Source organism: Chiloscyllium punctatum, chromosome 27 (genome assembly GCF_047496795.1).
Source record: "Chiloscyllium punctatum isolate Juve2018m chromosome 27, sChiPun1.3, whole genome shotgun sequence".
NCBI lineage: Eukaryota > Metazoa > Chordata > Chondrichthyes > Orectolobiformes > Hemiscylliidae > Chiloscyllium > Chiloscyllium punctatum.
In genome coordinates this window covers 4495797-4519315 of record NC_092765.1, presented here as the reverse complement: position 1 = coordinate 4519315, position 23519 = coordinate 4495797, and the positions used below count along the sequence as shown (strand labels likewise).

The 23519-nt window shown below is 38.4% G+C and overlaps 1 pseudogene; it reads left to right on the top strand.

Annotated features, from left to right (window-relative positions):
- LOC140453728 (S-adenosylmethionine decarboxylase proenzyme-like) overlaps positions 1–22632 on the top strand; it is a 92817-nt pseudogene extending 70185 nt beyond the window's left edge.
- Positions 22633–23519: the final 887 nt, after the last annotated feature.

Below are 23519 nucleotides of genomic sequence, written 5' to 3'. Positions count from 1 at the left end.
CTGTGTGGGTTTCCTCTGGGTGTTCCGGTTTCCTCCCACAGTCCAAAGATGTGCAGGCTAGGTGAATTGGCAATGCTAAATTGCCCATAGTCTTAGTTGCATTAGTCAGAGGGAAGTGGGTCTGGGTGGGTTACTCTTTAGAGGGTCAGTGTGGACTGGTTGGGCCAAAGGGCCTGTTTCCACACTGTAGGGAATCTAAAAAGTAATCTAAATCTGGACTCTTGTTATCTCACTTCTGAAGGCTTCCCATTTTCCAGCCGTCCCTTTACCTGCAAACATCTGCCCTCAATCAGATTTTGAAAGTTCTTGCTTAATAATATCAATAGAACTTCAACTTTTAGATCTGGTCTATCCTTTTCAATCACAATTTAAAAATTCATAGAATTATGGTCGCTGGCCCCAAAGTGCTCCCCCACTGACACCTCAGCAGGAGAAAGACGTTGAGGAATTTATCAGCCATGATTGAATGATGGAACATTGAATGATGGTCTTAAGTTGACATGGAGGTGCTAGTGTTGGACTGGGGTGGTCAAAATCAGAAATCACACAACACCAGGTTAGTTTGACATCACAAGCTTTTGGAGCGCTGCTCCTTCATCAGGTGAAGTAAAGGGAAGTGCACAGGCACAGAGTTTATATGCAGAGAGATAATGGCAAGATAATTCCAGGTAATAGAGAGTGTTAAAAGATAGTACAAATAGTGTGAGTGGAGCGTCAACAGGCTAGATAACAAATCTTTGAAGAAGAAAATGTTGAGGAGCATCTTCAATGAGGAAAATGAGACAGAAAGATGAGACAGGGTTAGGGAGGGAATTCTGGAAGCAGTTGAAGGCATGACTGTTAATGATGGAACAAGTAAAACAGTATGTCAAGGGGCTGGAGATTTAGGTACACAGATTTTAGAAGGCTTTGCTGTTGGAAATGATAACACTGCATTTAGACACTCTGCGTCTTTTGTGTCATGTTAACTGTTTTATGAATAATTTGTGAAGAGTAAATTTTGCTACAAGATGATAAATAAATACAGCGTTCACTCAATATCTCAGACAGGGCTTTTCCAGAACACATGGCTAGTTTAATAAAATAAATTTCATCTCCAAATATAAATATTCACTTGGCAATGTTCCTTCCATTTGGAAGTTAGAGGGAGAAGCAGGACTTTCAGTGAACACCAAATGCAAAGATTCATCATGAAAACTTCCAGAAAATGTTGTGTTTCCACATCAGAAGTCCCAAGGTATTTTAATATCTGTTTTTGCCCAAGAAAATGAAAATAATCATCAGGTGAATTCAAAACATAATTTTAATTCACTGACAGAACCATGGAGTTTTGCAAAATTAATCTTGCACATCAGCAAGATAAACAAATCTTTTGGAAATATGGATTTGTCTTCAAATTGCAAGTGTAGACATTGGGGCAGTACCTACATTTATTTGTCTGCCAGGGTGATTTCCTAAAGTTATGTGTTACATTAACAGCTTTTATTTAGGATGATGTGGAGGTGCCAGTGTTGGACAGGGATGGACAAAGTCAGAAGTCAGGTGACACCCGGTTATAGTCCAACAGCTTTATTTAATATCATAACCTGGTGTCATGTGACTTCTGATTTTATTTAGAATTTCAATTGACTACTGAAATAAAATCTTTATTCATTTTATGTTCCGATAATTTTCAAGAATATGTAAACTTAAATATTAGAGCTAAGGACTGAATTTGATCGAGGAATACAGGGAAAGCAAGAGGCCATTCATTCCTTAAAGTCTGTTTGACCATTTAACTAGATCATGGTTAGTATGTACCTTAGCTACATTGACCCAGTAATTCTCCATCTTCCTCAATACTTTGCCAAACACAAATCTAGACTTTCAGTCTTGAATGGTTCCAAATCTCTCCCAGTATCCACAGCCTTTTGGGAATTTCTACTACATTTTGTAAGTGCTGGAATGTAAGGAGGAAATGAGATCACAGGAATATGATCAGCACAGATTGTGCTGTGACTCTCTGGTTCACACACATGCAGGACAGAAAGAGGTCATTCAGCCCCTCAAGCCTCTTCAATCCAATGATCAATGACTCAACTCCATACACCTACTTTTGTCTTGATATCACTGATTAACAAAAATTTATTGATCTTTGATTTAAGATTGACTGTTCATGCAGTATCAATTGCCATTTACAAGAGAAACTCTGAAATTTCTACCCTCCATTGAGAGTGGAAATGTTTCCTAATCTCACTCCCGAGAGGTCTAGCACTAACTTTTAGACCATGCTATATTGTTCTAGCCTCGCCAACCCGCATGAATAGAGAAAAGCTCTCAACCTTGTAGATTCCTCCCAACATCTTCACAATTATAAACAAATCACCTTTTAAACTTCTAAATTGCAGAGGAAAGTTCCTAATTTATAGAATCTCTTAATTTACCCATCGAATTCCAAGTATCATTCGGGTAAATCTACCGTGCACTCACTCCAAGGTTAATTTGAAGACAATGACTGTGTCCTTGCACCCACAATCTCGCAGCTTTGATCAGATTTCAGCAGCCTAACTAACTCAATACTTTTTGAAACAGGCTGATTGGGGGCATTATTCCAAAATGGTTACAGAAACAAATGAATAGTCAGAGCCAGAAGAGAATTGTTTTTCCAGTCAGACAGACAAAATGCTCACGTTTCATTCTTGAGAAATTGTGGATATTTTGTGCAGTCCGACTGCATAACCTGCCTTTAGCTGATAGAAAGTCGTAGGAATGACCAGATGGTCAATATTGATGTTGTGAGAGTCAGTCCATTTGAAGAACATAAGCCCATTTTCAGTCTGGTCCAGTTCTGGTTATTCCAGCTCACCTGAACCGAAAGTGCTGGAGAAATTCTGCAGGTCAGGCAGCATCTGTGGAGCCAGAAACAGAGTTAACACTTCGAGTCTAGTATGATTCAATTTTGGACCTTTGTTTCCCTCTTCACATATGCTGGCCGACCTGCTGAGTTTCTCCAGCACTTTCTGTTTTTATTTTAGATTTCCAACATCTGCAGTGCTTGCTGCTTAAAACAATCTACCAAATAGATTCATATTTTTGTCTAGAAACTAAAGCTATACGTCTGAGAAAGAGAGAGAGAGAGCTGCTGAGTGAAAACATTAATGAAGTTGGTGAAAATCACAAAAAATACAAAATGTCATAGAAAATTAATTTGTGAACCTTCCTTTCTGAATCTTTTTATTACCAATATTACGATGGACAGTAAGGATGACCAGCATTGGCAGATTACCAATGAAGGGCTTTTGCCCGAAACATCGATTTTCCTGCTCCTCGGATGCTGCCTGACCTGCTGTGCTTTTCCAGCACCAATCTGATCTAAACTCTGGTTTCCAGCATCTGCCGTCCTCACTTTTGCCTAGAGTACAATGAAGCCTGAGTAAAACTACATGGAGAGGGAAGTACTTATTAGATAATTTTCCCAATGCGAATGGTTATACAGTTGTATTACATTTTCTTTACACTTTTACCAGCAAAAAAGGTGTGATACTAAAGTGTGGAATGGAAGTTGTAACTTAACAATAAATGTCCTACTATTCTTCACTCTCACACACACATATCCACCTATACACTCACTCACTCATCCACTTCCATACTCATTTACACACTCACTTACACACAGTCATCCACCGATACACTCACTCACCCACTTATTCAACCACGCACTCAACTGCTTACATACACATACACACACATTCAATTATTAACACTTGCTCACCACTGACTCAATCGTCCAAACTCACTGACCCACTTATCCCATAACTCTCTCTCACTCACTCACTAAATCACAGACACTCACACTTTCACAGATGCAATCTTTCACACTCACTCACACACTCTCTCGCTCTCTCTCACTCAATCATTCAGACACATGGAAATGTACATATAAATGGAAAATTTGAATTTAATTTTTGTAAAATTAGTACTGTATGTTGTGGGGACAAACACAGTCTTGGAGTCAGAATCAGGGTTCAATGACAGAGTTCATTGCACAAGGAAATACCAGAGCTCTGGGGAGAGAGAGAAAGAGAGAGACACCAACAGCACAGTGGTCAGCTGCGAGTCTTCTCTCGACCCGGAGCACATATCAAAATACTTTTATACATCTTGTGCTACAATAGGTCAGTGATGAGATTATTGTCTTTGTAACATGGTTGGTTTATGGCGATCATTGCAGAATCATTGATAGTTTCAACACAGTCTTTGTCAGTTCCAGCGCAACCTTTGTTAATTTCCGTGTGGTCATTGTCAGTTTCAATATCTGCACAGAAATCTATTGCAGTAGTAATGGGCGCTCGTCACTTTGCCTAAGAAGAACGATTACTGCAGCCCTGGCTATTAGCATTTTGTATTGAGTCTGTATTAAGCTGTTAGCATTTCTATAAAAGGTGGTGGCTTGACCCAGACACTTTGGCGGGCAGTGTACGTTACTGATGTGTATTCTCTTCCCCCACCTACCTTAAACTAATCAACTGGGTTTTGAGTGCAGTGTGCTGGCATTCTGGTGGCCTCAGGCAGTGTCTGTATCTGCTCTGCTGTTTCTCTCCATATTGTGATCTTGCGGCCATCTTGTGTGTCAAGTTGGCTAACTGATGGCTCAGCGGCCATCTTGTGTGTCAAGTTGGCTAACTGATGGCTCAGCGGCCATCTTGTGTGTCTGTGTGCCATCTCCCTCTTCATTGTAGATGATGGAAATCTGTCATTAATGATTCATGAAAAACATTTAGACAGCAATTTATTGTTTTCGTCTGATTTCGAACTTCATGCTTTTGTGACTTCTGTATATTTTTAATAGATCTAGAGACATGCTTTTAAAGAGAAGGTGGACACATCAGCCTCATGGATAAGAAATAAGAGCTGGATTAATCAACTAACTGGCTTGCTGCACCATTTGAAAAGATCTTGACTGATCTTCTACCTCAATCCTACTTTCCTGCATTATTCTCATATTCCTTAATTCCCTCAGCCCAAAAACCTTTGGATCTCAGTCCTCAATACACTTTGATTTGATTTATTATTGTCACATGTACTAAGGTACAGTGAAACATATTGTTTTATTTGCTCGTACCAGATAAATCATACCTTACGTAATTATGTTAGGCTAATAGAACAGAGTGTAGAATATACTGTTACAGCTACAGAGAATGTGCAAAGAAAGATCAACTCTAATACATGAGAAGAGAGAGACTTAATGACTGAGTTCACAGCTGTCTGAGGTAGTTGATTTGAAACACAACACCTAGTGGTTTGAAAGGATCGATGTAACAGAATAAAAAAAAATTTATCTGCACTATTGTTTCAAATTTCAGTATAAACAATTGCAAAGTTGTCTATTCTTGACGATTGATCTCATCAGTGAAGTTGGGACATGCAAAAAAAATTTCGATCTCCTTACAATGAAAGATATTGGTTTCTGACACATGGTGAGAAGTGATCCTGACTCACTTCAGTAAATGGTGAATTAACATGTAATATTCATCTCTGTTCACTTACTGAGAACTCAACAAATTCTTGCCAAGGAACTCTCTGTGCTTATGATTCAGGGAATCCAAGACAATGGAATGTTATAATTTAATTGCTCTGCCCTTTTTGGAGAATACAATTGCAAATGAAATATTATAAAAGAGAAATTAAAGGTGTAATTTCAAAGCATTTAAGCACAGCGTACTTAGAAAATATGCAATTTCTTAGTTATCAATTTCATGCTTCAAATCAGATGAACTGTAGCTTATTTTGCAGAATAAAGACAGGAAACAAATTAAAAACTGAAATCATTCTGTTGATTTGTCATATGGATCTTTAAACATTTTGAAATGCTCAGGATTCTAAAACTCCAGTCCTGAAACAAACGTTTCATAAAGACTGATTGCAAATGATTTGAAATGTACAACTTGCACATAGTGTTCCTTACACTTTCCTAAAATAATCTGTCTCCTCAGATAAGTGGGATACATGACCTGATCCCTGTTATAAATGCAACAATGTTCAACCCCTGTGGCTACTCAGTGAATGGACTGAAAGCAGATGTACGTATTCAACTAGATAATTAAAAATCCAAATATTTTATTGAACTGGGTGACAAAAAATATTTTGAGATTTTGCAGCCTATTAAAAGAATTTGTTATACGTAGATAAAATTCAAGAAAAGGGAATCTGATTTGTACTTTGATTAAAATTATGCAGAACACCTTTGGGACAAACACTTGCAAGCAATTACCATAAGACAGTAGTAAGGGTTTAGAGGGATATGGACCCCAAGTGCTGGTAAATGGGGCTAGGTTAGGTTGGGATATCTGGTCAGCATGGACAAGTTGGGATCTATTGTACATCTCTATGACTATGACTATGACAATGACTATCCAGCCTCTACTTATGCAAACACTCCAGTCCTGGCAACATCCTGGTGAATTTTTTCTGCACCCTCTCCAATTTACTAATAACCTTCCTATAGCAGAGCAACTAGAACTGTACATAGTATTCCAAAAGTCACTACTACTTCTGCTGTTTGAGCTGAAGAGGATGCTGACCTGTTTGCAATGGATTAGAGTAGTTTTGTGAGGTAGAATTTCATCATTGACTTCTGGAAGGTTCTGAAGAAGAGTCAGACCTTCTCAAAACATTAACGCTGTTTCTCTGTTCGCAGATGTGACCAGACTTGCTGAGTTCCTCCAGCATTCTCTGTATCTTCTTCTATAATCAGGTTTAAAGTTGAGTCTTGGGCTAGTTTTGATAATCCTTTGTGGGGAAATGATGGTTGGGTTGAGAGGGGTTTCCCAGATTTTGCTTTTCCCTAATTGGCATGGGTTATTTCTGATTTCTTAACCTGAGTGAGTTGAAAATGTCCCAGAATCTGACCTCACCCATACAGACGAGTCAGCTAAATTGTCCCACTGGTCGCTCCCTGTTTGTCACTTCTGTTGTCTCCCTCCTGTCGTTATCACTGGTTTGAGATTGTGCTGTCTCAATATCTTTCATTTCCATGGACAGTTTAATAGATCGGGTAAATACCTTGTCAGCAACCAGCCTTCGATTCACGATAGAACCTGAAAAATGATATGGAGGTACTGGGGTGGACAAGGTCAGAAGTCACATAACACTGGGTTATAGTCCAACAGGTTTGTTTGAGATCACAAGCTTCCAGAGTGCTGCTCCTTCACTTGATGAAGGGGCAGTGCTCTGAAAGCTTGTGATTTCAAATAAACCTGTTGGACAATAATCTGGTGTCAGGTGACTTCTGACCGAGAAAGAATTATTACTGACCTGTGTATACACATTCAGGAAGAAGTGGAAACACTTTATTATGTGTTTTTTAGTCGGTTTGCTGTTGGAGTTCAGAAGCACTATATCCAATTAATGATGGAGTGTGGAGTTTGTTGTTCTTTATTGCTGCTAAATCTAACAGGCCATAAAAAACTGGTCTTCCAGGCGACGTCAAAGGCAGACTGCCTGTACATTTGTCGCTGGGAATGCTTTGCAGAGTTTGATAGCAGAAAGTGGCACAAAATTACAGAGAAAGAGTTCCAAGCAGTCTCATGTTTTTTCTGAGCATTGAAATTGTGCGGTCTTGTTGCCATCCTGTGCTGTGAATTGTCGACTGTGGAACAGACTTTAACAGTGGAGTGATGAGTGAACAATGCAGCAAAGTGGGTTGTCCTTCAGTATCAGCAAGGGATAATTGTCCTGTCTGCCTGAAAGCTCTTAAAGAAGCATACTTTTACTTTCCCAACAGCCAGTCTCGCCTTCCAATTATCTGGTGGAGTGGAACAGAGTAAGAAATGAGAGCAACGATCCATTCAGTCTATCATGCCTTCCCCACTGTTCAATAAGATCATTGTCAATTTTACTGCAGTTCCCTTTGTGGAAGGGAAACTAAAATTTCACGTTTACTTAACAACCTGTCCATCACAAAATTTTTTGTTTCACAAAAATCTAACCATTCTCTTCGGAAGAATGAAAAAGTAAAGCAGAAATTTTCAATAATTGAGCATCTTTCAAAATCTCAAGATATCACAGAGCAGTTTACAGCCAAGGGAGCACCGGATTATTGTTGCTCTAATGTAGGAAATGCAGCAGCCAATGTGAAGACAGTGAGCTCCCACAAAAACTAGTTTAATAATGAGCATACAATCTTTATCTTTAAATGTTAAGTGAAAACAGAATAATCACAGCGGACAGTGAAATAACTCTTCAGAGGCCAGCACTGCATAACCAATTACCCTTTATTGACAAATACATAGTCTTTGACAATAGCACTACCACTCACTTAGTCAGGCATATAGGTAGCCCAGTATCCCTGACGTTCATCCATTTATGTCAGCCAGGGCTCCCTGATTGGACCAGATTAACAGCCCCAATCAGGGAACTCATTCTATGATGTCCAGCTGCCTGAACACGTTACAACGACTACACACACTACATGTATTTCTCTGCATTTACATCAATATCATAAGCATAAATATACATACACTCTATATTTTGATGTGTTAATTTATTGTCAGAAAAATATTTTCATGTGAGATATATACAAAATGAATTTAGTAACTAGATTTTTCCATGGAAATGAATGTTTCTACTTCTGTAAAGATGCCTGTATTTCAATATCTTACTCTAACCAAAACACTAGCTGTTATAGATGCTTCATGTTGCCATAACATATTCCTTTGCCCTATCTGAATTGCAGCGGGAATTTGGTCTTGATTTTAAAAAATATCATTTTATTGGGCGTGGATGTCACTGGCTAGGCCAACATTTATTGCCCATCCCTCAATGCCCTTGAGAAAGTGATAGTGATCTGTTATTGCAGTCCATCTGGAATGAGACATTTGTGATGGCTTTGTTATAACTATATGTCTCACTGGGCTAGTCCAGATTCAACTACATTGTTCTGAGTCTGGAGTCTTCTATAAGCCAGACAAGGTATTGATGGCAGATTTCCTTCCTTAAAGAACATTATTGTAAAAACTAATGAATGAGAGTTTCAAGGTAGCCTTCACTGAGGCTAACTTTATATTCCAGATTTAATAATTAAATTTAAATGACAAAATTCTAATTTTGATTAAAAAGTAGCCAAGATGGACTTGACCCCATGCACACAGAACATTGGCCTAGGCTTCTGATTCCTTGCCCAGTGACAGTATCATTACACCATCTGCATCCCTTGTTACAACAGTGTATTATTGAACAATGCCACCAAAAACAAATATACTGTGACTTCATTTCAGTACTGTTTTGTGGAATCTTAATGTATTATTTAAGAATCTCCAATTTTAATCAGTCCTCCAATGATGGCCCTCTCTTCAGCTGCCTGCATTGCAAATCCTGCAACACCCCCCCCCCCCCCCCCCAATTCTCTCCTCCTCTATTTCCTATTTCCTTCTTTAAGATGTTACTTAAAACTCCCTCTTTGATTAAGTTTTTTTGTCACCTGCTGTGGTACCTTCTCATTTGGCTCAGTGCCATTTTTGTGGTATAATGCCCTTGTGAAGCACCTTGTTGTTAGTACCCTAACGGCATCTCATATTTGCAGTTTTAAAAATTAATATTTTAGTGTTTATCTACAGAAAAACAGTTAATGAATTTTCAAGTAATTCACTTTCTATGAAGTGCTTTTGGCTGTTTGAGATACTTCATAAGACACTATAGATTGATACAGTATCCTGCATAGTTGAGTTGTGTTTTACGAAGAATTTATTACATGTTTATAAGATTGGACAGTATCAGACATGTAAATCAAAGAGATCTTTGTCACAATCCAACAGGAACATCTGTATTATCGTGACTCCTGTCAAGTCAGCGTATAATAACGCGATAAACTTGTATTTGTTTAGTACCTTTAATGTCAGAGTACAGGTCGAGACATTTCTCATCAGGGATTTTAACAAAATCAGGCATGCTCGAGATGTCAGAATTGGGTGTGCACTGATATTGTGGGGGATTGTGGGTCTGGAGGACAATGCAAAGATAAGGAGGAGCGAAACCACAGAGGGATGTGCATGTACAATTTTAAAATCAAGGTGTTGCTTGATCAGGATACTAAGGAGCAAGAACAGGAGAAGTCAAGATATAATCATGTTCACATAGGTTTTAAGCAAATGATTTCTCACTGTTCAGATTGTTGATTTTAACAGTGTCTTGCAATTAGAAATTTCTGGCAGAGCTGCCAGGATTACCTGTAAATATTCAACAATCTGTGCAGAATATTGAGGATATTAAACCGAAAAATGCATTTGCCACTTTTTACAAGAAAGCTTTTGAGCTTTGATTTGAAGATATATGCAAGCTTCTTCCTGTGTTGTTTTTCCAAGCGATGGTAAATATTGCTGGTTTATATTTTTTGTTGCATGAGCTGCTATTTGTCTGGCTTTTTCGTTAATACATCCATTCTATGACAGCTACTTTATTCTTTGTCTTTTCATAACCTCAGGGAACATATTGGACTATTCACATCACACCAGAACCTGACTTCTCTTATGTAAGCTTTGAAACTAATCTCGCTTTGAACTCTTACACCAAACTGATTAAGACGGTTGAGGATATCTTCAAACTGGAGAAGTTTGTTACAACATTGTTTGCTAACCAGGTGAGTTCCAACTAGTGAGTTTGTAATCGTTTTATTTTGTAAAGTCACTTTTGTAAATCTAGATTAGTGGCATGTGTAGATCCAGTCTACATCATGTTCTATCATATGTTGAAAACTCAGTATTCTCAGAAAGAATGTGAACATGTATGTTCATATGTTCAATACCATGTATCCAATACTGGATACATGGTATTGAACATATGAATATACATGTTAGAAGAAACATTAAGCCATTTGATCCTTCAAGCCTATTTTGCCACTGTCATCCAATAAGTTCATTGCTAATCTGATTGTACTTTCTCATCCATCTCCTATACCTTTTGAGATCCTTGGCAATCAAAAATCTATCTAATTCTGCCTGTGAAACATTACTCATGTGATGTATGAATTTCAGCACAGGTATAATGTCACATATGGTGGCTGGATGTCCCAAGACTGATGGACTATATCAAACAGCATATCACTTTGGCTGTTTACACAAGCAATTTACTGACCTTAAATAACCACCCCAAGCTTGCAAAGCCCATATCACAGTGTCCAACAATAGATGTGTTTCCACAGTTGGACAACATTTGTTGGATAATCCTGAATGTGACATGCGTTAATACCCAAAGCACTGTTCTTTACAGACACAGAACATGAACGTCCACGGCAATTGTTTCAACTCAACAAAATAAGAGACAATCATTTACTGGCTTGCTTCTCAGGACCAACTTGTTTGGTATAATGTTTAAACAAAACTTGGCAGTTAACTATGAATTATCTTTAATTGGTGCTTTCTCCATGGCAACACCTCTACCAACGAAAGTTCTCTTGCTAATCAATCATTACTTGCCTGTCATGTAGTATAAATATTGTTTTTCTCTTTGAATTGGTATTCTCATGAATTATCCTGATGGGAGTAAGATGAAAAGCTTCACAAAATGTATCTTTTTCAGCAATTCTCAAATTCTGTACCACCAAACAACTACCTAATAAATGCATTAAGCATGATTTCTCTTTCACAAATGTCTTATTGACTCTGCTTGATCACATTATGATTATCTAAGTATTTTGCCATAGCTTCATGACGTGAATATATGAATTAGGGACAATTCTAGGCCGTTGAGCCCCTTGAGCCTGTTCTGCCATTCAGTAAGGTCATGTCTGACAAGTATAGTCAACTCCATGTTCTTGTCTACTCCACAAACCCTGTGACTCAAGGATCTATCTTCCTCTGGTTATTCCATGACCCCACCTGCAATGTCTTTGAGAAAGAGTTCCAAAGACCCATTCCTTCTGAGAAAAAAAAATCTAATCACCATCTTAAATGGAGACACCTTATTTTGAAATTATGTTCCTCACTCTCAGCTCCCACAAAAAGAAGCATCCTTCTAGGATTCACACTGTCAGTTGCCCTCACCATCTTACATGTGTCAATAAAATCACCTAATTCTTCTAAACTCCAGTGGACACAGACCCAGTCAACTGGCCTCCAAAGATATCCCACCATTCCAGGAATGTGAGTGATTCCAACAGAGTTCCAATTTAGTGAATCTTCTCTGAACTGTGTCTGATGCATCCATTCCTTTTTTTAAATAAGAAAAACAAAATTTTATACAGTGCTTCAGATGTGACCTTCTAAACACTCTATTAAAGCTGTAGCAACACACCTTTTTAAAATTCCATTCTATATTCCAGCAACAATGTTTCATTTACTTTCTTAATCACTTGCTATATCTGCATACTAACCTCTTGTAATTCATGTACCAGGACACCCTGATTCTGATTGTTCAGCTGCTTTTCCTGTCGGACGTAGACACGTTTACATTTTCCCATGCTATACTCTTATTTGCCAAAGGTTTGCCCATTCACTCAATCTGTTTATCTCCCTTTTGCAAATTCTTTGTGTCCTCTCACCATCTTACTTTCCTACTTTACTACCTCTGTATCGTCAGCAAAGTTAGTTATCATACATTTAATATATTTGTCCTAGTCATTGATATGAATTATTTCATTGAATTCAGAAAATCCCTATAGTGTGAGAATGGGGCATTTAGGCCCAACATGTCCACACTGACCCTCTGAAGAGTAACCCACCCAGACCCATTCCCCTACCCTGTTACTCTACATTTACTCCTGACTAATGCATCTAACTGCACATATCTGAACACTATGGGCAATTTAGCATGACTGATTCACATAACCTGCACATCTTTGGGCTGTGGGAGGGAAATGGAGCACCCAGAGGAAACCCACGCAGACATGGGGAGAATGTGCAAACTCCACACAGACAATTGCCTGAGGGTGGAATCGAACCTACGCCCCCCTGGCGCTGGGAGGCAGTAGTGCTAACTACTGAGCTACTTGTCACCCACAATTAGAACCAATTGAGGCTGAAAACACTGAGCCTTATTTCACATATCCTCATCTTAATTAATCCCAGCAATCTGAAAATGACCCATTTGTGCCCACTTTCCATTTTCTATTGGCTAACTAATCTTCTATCTATCCTTCTATTTTACATCCAACACCATGAGCTCTATTTTGCTTAATAATTAATAATGGAATCTAGCAATTTCCCTGTGACAGTTGCTAGACTAACTTCAGTCTCTCTCTTTCTTGAATAAAATTGTTAGATTGGCCATTTTACAATCTGCTGGGACACTTGCAGAATGTATGGAATCTTATTTTGTTGCTGTAGCCACTTCTTTTAAGACTCCAGAATGAGGGCATTGGCCTGGGAACTGGTCAGCCTTTGGCTTTAGTCGTTTTCCCAGCACCTGCTCACCGGAGTTGGTGATCGCTTTTAAGATCCTCCCTTCTATAACCAATTACAATCTGAAAAATCAAGAGGAAAATAGATGTCAGAGTTTACGGAAGGTTTCATGAAGTGAATGGCCATCATTTTAGAAGCGAACTGATTTGATGTGTGATGAAATGAGAGTTTGGAGTGGAACATTAGATTTTGGGTTGCATCTTACATATATAGCAACGTCGTGGATCGGATCCATGTAACACGTGTGTAACCAAGTGTGTTGTTTACTTAGTTGGATCCATTCCATTTTAAAGGCATCGCTGGTTCATGCTGATGGGTGTTCGGAACAAAGAGTACAGTAAAACATTAAACTGTTTTTAGAAATAGGTTAGAACATCAAAAATTTAGTAAAAGGTTTGGTGGTTTATTTATCACCAGTCAGTAAACATAATTCATGGATAAAATCAAGTCAAATAAACAACACACTTTAGCAGGAAGCGGTTCATCTACAATTAAGACAGGCTTGCTAGGAGGCTTCTCCCTTCAGAAATCTTTAACTTCAAATGCAGTTTTTCCAAGCACACAAGATCTTGAAGCGACATTTATTTTTCTAACCTCTCACTACACAGTGGGCTGATCAATCATTTTTCTTTAAGTTAACATAGGATGTTTGTGACATGGTATTTAAAATCCACTGCAAGTCAATACCCCGCTTACTGTACAAGACAACGCTTTCCTGTGACATATGGCATTGCTTTTGCCTGTGGCAAATTGCATATCAATGAGACTCTACATAAAAACTGCAAACACAGAGTTGGAAAGGATTGGAGGATACTTACAAAATCCAGATATTAGACAATTCATCCCTATATTTGGGGATGGCTTGACTTTGGTTTCAATAGGCATTTAGCTATAACACTAAGGTGGCATCACCTGGTTTCTTCTGAATTTGATAGACTTTTTATGAAAGCAAAGCTTTTTTTAATCAAAACTGAGTGATCCAATCAGTATTAAAATTCACATAGATTCGGTATTCACCAAATTTAATTAGGCATTGTCATTACTTTCAACTAAATTGAAAATGATGTGAAATAACATGAATTATATCCAAAACTGGATATTAAATGCACATAGTATAGCAACAAATTACTGCAATGTTGGAATCTGTACTGTAAACAACAAACACTGGAGATTGCAGCAAGTCGGGCAGCATCCATGGAGAGACCAAGCTAGTGTTTTGAGTCTAGATGACTGTTTATCGGGAGACAGCTCTGATGAAGAGTCATCTAGACTTGAAACGTTCGTGTGCTTTCTTTCCATGAATGCTGCCTGACCTGCTGTGATCTCCAGTATTTGTTGTTAAATGCACACAGTTACTTTGTACCAGTCTGAGAACAACTTGCTGCCCTGTGTTTTGAATGGTTGTTTATCATTTGCAATTCTTTAAAAGGAAGATTTATTTGAATTGTCATTATTTAGATTTATTTTCTGAATTTCAACAGTGCACTTGAATCTACTTTCAGATGGGGGCATAGATCATTTGTAAGTTACAAAAAACTTGCAAATATTCTGAGGCAGTATTTCACCACTTTCATACATTTAAATTGAGCAGATGTGAGAGCATCAGGAAATAGTGTCGAGCCACTGAGAACTCCAGCATTAGCCTCCCTCACTGTCAAACTCATTGCCGCCTTCCTATGGATGCCTGTAACAACTCCCTAAACTCAGCATTGGTGATTATCACATATGAGAACAGATGGTTCGAATTACTCTCATGTAAATTGGAATGTTTATTTAATCTGTTTATTCAATCTTCATTTCCCCTAACTTAAAGAAAAAGAATAACGTACCCAGGTCCTAAATACAGAATGAAATGACAGAGTGAGGTTAATGGACCGTATGTTGCCCTCAGTCTTGCATCTTATTATCCAGTTACAGTTATTACATTTTCCAATTCTTCTTCTGACTTTGAGATTGACTCCATTACATCATATTACAAAATAGTTACTTTTTGCTTAGTCGGTTTTGAGTATGAGACTGCTTTTGAATAGTGAAATGTTGAGGGATTTAAATACTGGTGTTGATTTTATTACTGATATATATTTCATTAAATGAATTTTGACGGTTCATTATAATTCCCATGGAACAGAATCTATAATACTCTTATTTATGTAGTCAGTTTAAAAATGGAGACTATTATCCAAATGCACTTCTGGAGCGATGAGAGTTGAATTAATTGCACATTTCTGAACCTCCAAAGTCTGGTATGGATTTTTTTTTTCATTTATGCATTAACATACTGACATGGCCACATCTAAAAGGTAAAATAGAGCAAACTCTGAGATCCATTTTAAACTGCAAAATAAACTTCCTTTTGCATCAGTCGTATATTTGGATGATTGCTGACAGAGCTTGTGGTTTAGTGGTGCTTATAATAACCAGTTGCCACAGAGCATGAGGGTAAGAGTTTACACCAACAGTTTCTACATGCTCATTTCCTGGACTTAATTTGGGCTTCGAAAAGGTGGACATGAATGGCGACAAAATGATTTGTTATTATGTTCTGAAGAGTGGCCTGGGGTACGATGTGCAAGTTTACCCATGCAGCTAGAACACACTTCCCTACTGTCTGGCTGGTAGAGACATAATTAGTTTATCTGACTGCTGCCTCTGCTCCTTTTTACTGTGTGCTGCAGCTACTAAAAACCACCCAAAGTTAAGCTTCAGTGCACAAAGCTGCTTCTGAGTGATTCTGAGGTCCCTCTGAGAAACGTCTTTCAGCTGGGAATTTCTTATCTGATGTTAGGGATTGGGGAAGTGAGTAGAGACCCCAAAATGTCCACTCCATTTTCATTGCAGACCATTAGGGAAGCAATTAAGGTACAAACAGCTCATGGTTCAGTGTATTTTTCATCGGCCCTGCCATCCGCATTGAGTATATTTTCTGAAAACCTTGTGAACCATAATTTTCACAAACCACATCACAGCAGACTGCAGATACAGCACATCATTGCATGCCTTCTATTCCAGGAAGTAAACTTCCTTTTAATGTGCTTTCTTTACAAATGTGGAGAGGTGAAGGTTATGTTCACAGTTGGCGGATGGTTTGTAGTCAGGTTGGCATGGATAAGCAAAGGGTGGGTATGCAAAGGTTGTACTCCAGAGATAACACGATGACTGATGTCACCAAACACCAGTGCGTAATAGAGTTTGAAGCAATGGGTTTGGAAATGGGAATTTTCACTTGTCAACATAAAACTGTTTCTTAAAGCAAGCTCTGCCAGGAACTCAGGATGTTAGTTTGAGGTTTCCAAGGAGGTTGTTAAGTTTCCTTATCTAAGGAAATACGGACTGGCATTTCAGGCTGTCCAGAGAAGGTTCACTAGGCTGGTATCGGGTACGGAGGAATTGTCTTCTGGCTGTATGATGCTCAGGACTGGAAACTAAATATACCAGGGTATAGGATTTACAGGACGGACAGGAAAAATGGCAGCGGACGTGAAGTTGCCTTACTGATTAGAAACAAAATTTCTTCAATGGTAAGAGAGGACGTAATGCAGAGAAAACATTCAGTGGAATTGGGGAACAGTAAATAATCTAAAACTGTAATAAGTTTTGTGTAGATACCCCTGGTAGCAACTCTGAAGTTCTAGATTGTATAAATGCAGACATAAGGTGAGTGTGTGCAAAGCCAATGTAGTATTAATGGAGGATGTTAACTTTAACTTAGATTGGGAGATAGACAAGCAGCTGCCAGAAAGGTTCTGAATTTCAGGAGTGTATTTGGGATAGTTCCCTGCACCAATATGTCCTGGATGCAACAAGGGAACAAGCAATATTAGATTTAGTAATGAGAAATGAGCCAGATTGAATTAGTAACCGAATTGTGTGTGAACATTTATCAAATAGTGATCATAACATGACAGAGTTTAATGTAGTATTTGAAAGCAAAAAGTATAAATCAGCTACTAGAGTTTTAGATTTAGGTAAAGCCAACTTTAACTTGATGAGACAGAGACTGTCCACAATAAACTGGGAAAATCTACTCATGGGTAAAACAACTGAGGAATAGTGGAGGACGTTTAAAGAAACACTTAACACAATACACACTCAATTTATACCTCCGAAAGGAAAAAGCTACATTTCACAGAACAAAAAAAACAACCAAGGACAAGTAAAGAGATAAGAGACAGCATAAAACTAAAAGAAAGAGCTTACAAAAATGCAAAACAAAAACACAGATGCTGCCAAATGGGAAAAATACAAAGACCAGTAAAGGGACCACAAGGCAGCTTTTCAGAGCTACTAAACAGGATTTTGAAAGGAAACTTGCCAGGGACAGCAGAATCAAGAAGAAGAAATTTTATAGTTCCATAAAAGGCAAGTGGTTGGACAGGAGCAATGTTGGCCCATAAAGGCTGAAAATGGGGATATTGTCAGTGGCTACATGGAAGTGATGGACATGTTGAATAGTTACTTTGCCTCAGTATTTACATAAAAATGCAGGAAACTTTGCTGGAGGTCCCATGGAAATTAATAGTGAATCAGGACAGGGACCGAATGAAATAAAATTAAGTAAAATATTGGTAATTAGGAAATTAATGGGAATTAAAGAGTGACAAATCCCCACAATCTGATGGTTTTCATTTGATGGTGTTAAAGGAAGTAGGGAAGCACATTGTCAATACTCTAACTATAATTTTTCAGAATTCCTAGATACAAGTGGCGGACAGGGGAATGTCTGTGAATGTCATTTACATGGTCTTCCATGAGGCAAATGATAAGATTCTACATAAGAGACTGTTAACTATGGTAGAAACCCATGATCCTGAGGGCACATTACTAACATGACCAGGAAATTGGTTGAGTGGGAGGTGGCAGAGAGTAGGAATAATAGCCATGAATTTAAATGGATAGCATGTGACCAGTGGTATCCCATGAGGAGCTGTGTTAGGGCCTCAATTGTTCACATTATTTATTAATGATATGGATAATGGCTTAGAAACTCGTATATTTACATTTGCTGATGACACAAAGAATACTGACAGACTATGCAAAATTATAGCAGATGGAGCCAATGGGTGGCAGAGTGGCTCAGTGGTTAGCACTGCTGCCTCACAGCACCAGGGACCTGGGTTCAATTCCATTTTTGGCTAACTGTCTGGTGTGTGAAGGTTCTCCCCGTGTCTGTGCGGATCTGCTGTGGGTTGATCCCACAGTCCAAAGTTGTGCAGGTTAGGTGAATTGGCCTTGCATTGTCCAGGGATGTGCAGGCTACATAGATTAACCAGGGGAAATGCAGGGTTACAAGGAGAAGGTAGAGTGTGTGGGTGAGATGCTCTTTGAAGAGTTGGCATGGGCTGAATGGCATGCTTCCACACTGCAGGGATTAAATGAATGTAAGGAGGTGTGAGGCTATCTATTTTGGACTGAAAAAGGACAGATCATGGTACTTTCTGAATGGTATAACATTAAATACAGTGAATGTCCAAAGAGACTTAGGTGTTCAGGGGCATTGATCTTTAAAATGACATGAAAACATGCATAAAATAATCAAGAAAGCTAATCAAATGCTGGCCTTTATATCTTGAGAACAAGGACAGAGATACCATGCTGCAGGTATACAAAACCCTGGTTAGACCCCACTGGGAATACTGTGAGCAGATCAGGGTATCATACTGGCCTTAGAGGAAGTACAATGTAGGTTTACAAGAATTATCATTGAATCATAGAATCCCTACAGTGTGGAAACAGGCCCTTTGGCCCAACATGTCCACACTGACCTTCTGAAGAGTAACTCATCTAGACCTATTCCCCTATCCTATTAGTCTACATTTACCCCAGACTAATGCTCACACATCACTCAACACTATTGGCAACTTAGCATGGCCAATTCAACCAATTCCCACATCTTTGGATTGTGGGGAGGAAACTGGAGCACCCTGAGGAAACCCACGCAGATACGGGGCTGTGCCAATTATACCTGGACTTCAGGGGTTAAGTTATGGGAAAAAAGCATATAAGTTAGGTCTGTTTTCTTTATAATATAGAAGGTTAAGGGGCAGCTGATGAAAGTCTTCAAGACAGTCTCCTGGTAAAGCCAGGGTACATAATTATTTTCACTGGATGAGGATTCTTGAACTGGGGATAGACTGAGAATTAGGCCCAGACAGTTCAGGAGTGGTGTTAGGAAGCACTTCTGTACACAAAGGGTGGTAGGTATTTGGAACTCTCTTCCACAAATGGCAATTGATGCAGGAATAGTTGTTAACTTTAAATCTGAGAGAGATAAATGACAGGAATATGGAGTTATTTTACATATCAGCTATTAAATGGTAGAACAGGCTTGGGGCTGAATGGCCTACTTCTGTTCCTGTGCTCCGATGAAGAGAGATTGAGTTGGTTGGACCTGTACTCATAAGAGTCATGAACATTTCATTTAGCTTCACCACTCCTAGGACCAGTTAGTAAACAATGTAAACAGGCCAGGAAGACAGTAGGCAAAAGTGAGGACTGCAGATGCTGGATACCAGAGTCTAGATTAGAGTAGTGCTGGAAAAGCACAGTAGGTCAGGCAGCATCCGAGAAGCAGGAAAATCGATGTTTTGGGCAAAAACCCTTTATCAGGAATGGAGGCAGGGTGCCTACAGAGTGGAGAGATAAATGAGAGGGGAGTGGGGGTGGGGAGAAAGTAGCATAGACTCACTGATATTCTTGTAGAGGGAGGAGGAAAACTTCTTCAAGGCAGGCATCCTTGAAGGCATCCAATCTAGACCCCAGGAAGCCAGTAGGTTGGATGAAATTAATTAGGTATAAAATTTGTTCCTTTTTTGTATTCTGCTGCTGTAGTTATTGAAGGCATTCACACCACCTTTGCCCAAAAACCATTGAATGTATCTGCGATGATTTTTAAACTCTTTGGGTTGGCTTAATTCTAATTGGTCAACTCCATTTAGTAATGAATGCAATTATTTTTTCTGTGATTTCTGTAATTTATGATTTCATGAGAAATGAATATATCAGTTAAAATTACACAGAAATGATTACTGTGTCAATCAGAAAGGAACAAAATACAGTTTATTTTCTTTTTTAAAAAAAAGCATCATAGAGAGAGAGAAAGAGTGTGTGTTTGGGTTTTTGAGCATCTTGCTGGTGCAGGAAGATGAACAGAAATCCCTGCAGTGTATTGACCACGTGTTCCAGCTGAACTCACATTACTTGATGCTGTCACATTATTAAGAGGAAATGAATATTATCTTCCTGAACATCAGATCTGTAGATTTAATAAGTATATTAGCACAAACAGAAAATAACATGCTTATAAATCTATAGCTGAAGCACACTGCTAAGTCCAGACATGGTAATTAATTTTGGTGATTCCCCGCAGAGTTTGAAATGTCACATCTCCTGTTCGGCACCTCCAGCCGTGGATGGATTCAAGCGCAAAGATTTGCTGTACGCTCAGTTCAACAACTACAGCTTTGTATTTGCGAGTTACGTCAAGCATTCACTTCACAGCAGAGGAGAAACCATCCCAGCTGCACAGAGTGAAACATGAATTACTGCATCAATTATATTCATCTGTTTGTAACAGCTTGCATGTCATAGTTAAAAAGGATGGAGAAACTGAGTATGAATGTACAAATTTGGAGCAGGAGTAGGTCACTCAAACCTGCTGTACCATTCGATGAGATCATGGCTGATCTCTTTACTCCACCTTCCCGGCGTGCCTCCCTAAGCTTTTACTGTCTTGCCATTGCAGCCAGACTCTGAAGATGAATCATATCAGACTTGAGATGTTAACTCTGTATCTCTCTCCACAGTTGCTGCCAGATCTGCAGGATTCTTCAGTGTTCTCTCTGTTTGTTTCTGTGTACAATAACTTGTGCAATATTGTTAAGGTAATAGCTTTGTACAATACGCAGTGATTTGGTGCACACGATTTTCATTGATAGATTTTACACTTGAAACATTTAAGACATACTTAAAAAAATTAGAGCTATACTATTAGCAAAACTGTTGTATAAAAGACAAAGCTGAAATTAACTTCCTCCATCTAATAAGTTATATGCTCTGGGAAAACACATTTTGTAAACGAAGTTCCAGATCATCTTAAAAAGCATTGAATAGTATTCATCATCATGAACAAATACTTTACAATATTATAGACCTTTGTACCTCAATATTCCACTGAATGCAACTGATTTTACTGTCACATGTACCTAAGTACAGTGAAAAGCTTTGTTTGTGAGCAGTAGAGGCAGATCATTGTAAGCAAGGCCATACAGATTATAGGTTGAAAAAAATTTTGGACAGAATGAGACATACAGGTTACAACACATGGGCTTGTGCGAGGCAAAAATAACATTTACAAGATCAACATTATTTGAAGTCAGAAGTCACACAACACCAGGTTAAAGTTTAATGGGTTTATTTGAAATCACAAGCCTTTGGAGCATCCTTTGTCAGGCAGCGCTCAGACAGCTTGTATTTTCAAATAAACCCATTGGACTATAACCTGGTGTTGTGTGACTTCTGACTTTGTCCACCCCAATGCAACACCGGCACCTCCACTTCAACGTTATTTGAAGTTAGAGAATCCATTCATCTGTCTAATAATGGCAGGGAAGAGGCTGGATATTCACACATCCTCATGAGGTTTAACAGATGTTCAGACATTCTAAAAATGCAGCCATTTTATATCAATAGAAATGGTACTGAGCAGCTGAACTTATGAGTTCAAAGGGGAATTTTAATCCATATTAATGTAAAGTCAATTTCAATTGACTTAATATAAAGTCTGTTTACCAACACAAAACCCAACTATATATTCCAAAACAAGAGTAATCCAGATTCTTGTATCATATTTATATGACATATATCCAAAATCAGCCTGCAGCTTTGCACTTCTGTCACTCTATGGAAAGGATATATCTTCCTGCTGTGCAGTCTGAGCAGATTAATGTTAAATGGTTTTATCATTTGGATGCGTTTGATTGAATGGATCTGATTTTTTAAAATTCTTTAAAGTAAGATACATTTATACTGATGATTACACATAATGTTTTGCATTTTGAACATATGCAAAGGTGCAGACAATTATTACCTATTCCATTTAATCAGATATCTTCCCTTTAATAAACTTCTAATAAATGATTAGTTGACAGTCAGATAAATCCGCTCTGATATAATTCTTCCTGGCGTATCAATAGAATAGAGATGTATCCAGGCTGTTAATATCTCAGAAAATATAAGTTAACGGTAAATAAAAGGAAATAACTTACGTGTTCCCCATTGGTAGTTAAGCTTTTCGTTGCCTTAGTCACAAGCTTTGAAATTCCGTCTGTAACCCTCTCCACTGCTCTTACCTCCTTTAAAATGCTGCTTAAAACCTACCTCTTTGATCAAGCACATGACCAGCTGCCTCAACAGATCCTTATGTAGCTCAGTATCAAACTTTGTTTGACAAAATTCCTGTATAGATGCAAATTGCTGGTCATTACAGATACAAAAGTAGAAAGCTCTAAAATGATACATTTAAAACAAAGGTAATACTGAAAATGGACTAACAAACAATTTAATAAAAGTTTATTTAATAATTATATACAACTCCCAAACTTCTGTATTTTTCTACAGAAAACTGAATGACAAAGTGGATTTAATGCTGAGATTTGGGTTTGAATCTAGCCCAAAACAGATGATATGAAACTCTGTCTGGGACATCTAGGTCCTAACAAAAGACACTCGGGCCATCTTGAGCTCCCACTGGTTAGAAGACCATATAATAAAATGGTCCTTGCATTTAATACATTTACAAGAATTTTCTGAAAGGGTCTGTACTGATGGGCAGTTATTGGAGAGCGAAAGTCATTTAAGCTGAGTCGAGATTTCTCTTTTAGTGACATTAGGAATGAGATAACGTTATCAGGCAAATATGTGGCAGGGGGTTTGGGTGCTAACACTGCTTTCAGTCTAGGATATATCTGATCTACAAATACTTAATACTGACATTCAAAACTAAGTGGACAATATGTTTCTCTTTGCTGCCAGACCTTTTGAATTTCTCCAGCACCTGCTGTTTTTATTACAGACACCACCTTGTCCCAGAAGAATGCGGATAAAATTATTTGCAACATTAAATGTCTTAACATGCCATACTTCCAGTCTATT